The 983-nt window shown below is 66.0% G+C and overlaps 1 protein-coding gene across 1 annotated transcript in view; it reads left to right on the forward strand.

The window, feature by feature from the left end:
• EEFSEC (eukaryotic elongation factor, selenocysteine-tRNA-specific) overlaps window positions 1–983 on the forward strand; it is a 114,981-nt gene that overhangs the window by 113,119 nt on the left and 879 nt on the right. The gene's annotated exons all lie outside the window — the stretch shown is intronic.

The following is a 983-nucleotide window of genomic DNA, read 5'->3' on the forward strand; positions in this document are numbered from 1 at the left end:
ACAGAGACCCCTCACGCCCCACAGAGCCCCCTCATGCCCCACAGAGCCCCGCAAAGCCCCTCAGAGCCCCACAGAGGCCCTCAGAGCCCCTCAGAACTCCTGAGAACCCCCCAGAGCCCCGCAGAGCCCCCTCAGAGCCCCACAGATCCCCACAGAGCCACTCAGAGACCCGCAAAGCCCCTCAGAGCCCAAGCAGAGCCCCGCAAAGCCCCTCAGGGCCCCGCAGAGGCCCTCAGCCCCCTCAGAACTCAGAACCCCACAGAGCCCCCGCAAAGCCCCTCAGATCCCCGCAGAACCCCGCAGAGCCCCTGCAGGGCCGCTCAGAGACCCGTAGAGCCCAACAGAGCCCCCTCTGAACCCCACAGAGCCCTCGGAGCCCAACAGAGCCCCAGCCTGGCTCCTCTGCCCCCTGCAGCCCAGCCGTCCCTGCAGACGCATCACAGGGCATCGAGGCATTTACAGACGTTTGCAGGACGGGCAGATGCTCCAGTGACCCTGGACTTGGCCTGCAGGTAGACACAGAGGCCTCCCTTTTACCCTGGTAATCTGTGCATCATGCTATGATTTGCAAACACGGCATTAAAAGTATTACCAGGGACAGGTTGTGATCAGGTGACTAGGGCCTGGTCAGCCCTGAGCCACAGCCCTAGGAGGGCAGGGTGCTGTGGACCCGTGCACATGGCTGTGCTGGGTGGGAGGTCCGTGTCCAGGACGGTAGCGGAGGGCCGGGAGGGCAGGGAGAGTCCAGACCCAGCCCCCACATCCCAGTCGGGAAGCCCCTGTAGAATGTCACCAACTCCCCACCACCAGCCAGACTCCGGGCCCCGCTCCCATTCAGCCCCTATCCCTGCCTGCAGCCGTCTCTCCAGGACGGGGTCCCCAGGGGTTGACTTCAGGGAGAGGCCCTGTGACCCCGGGTGGGAGGTGGACTCAGGCAGGGACGCTGAGCCACAGGGCGGGGGCCCCCGGCCACAGCGGGCAGC

This window comes from Bison bison, unplaced genomic scaffold (genome assembly GCF_000754665.1).
Source record: "Bison bison bison isolate TAMUID 2011002044 unplaced genomic scaffold, Bison_UMD1.0 scf7180017862279, whole genome shotgun sequence".
NCBI classification, from domain to species: domain Eukaryota; kingdom Metazoa; phylum Chordata; class Mammalia; order Artiodactyla; family Bovidae; genus Bison; species Bison bison.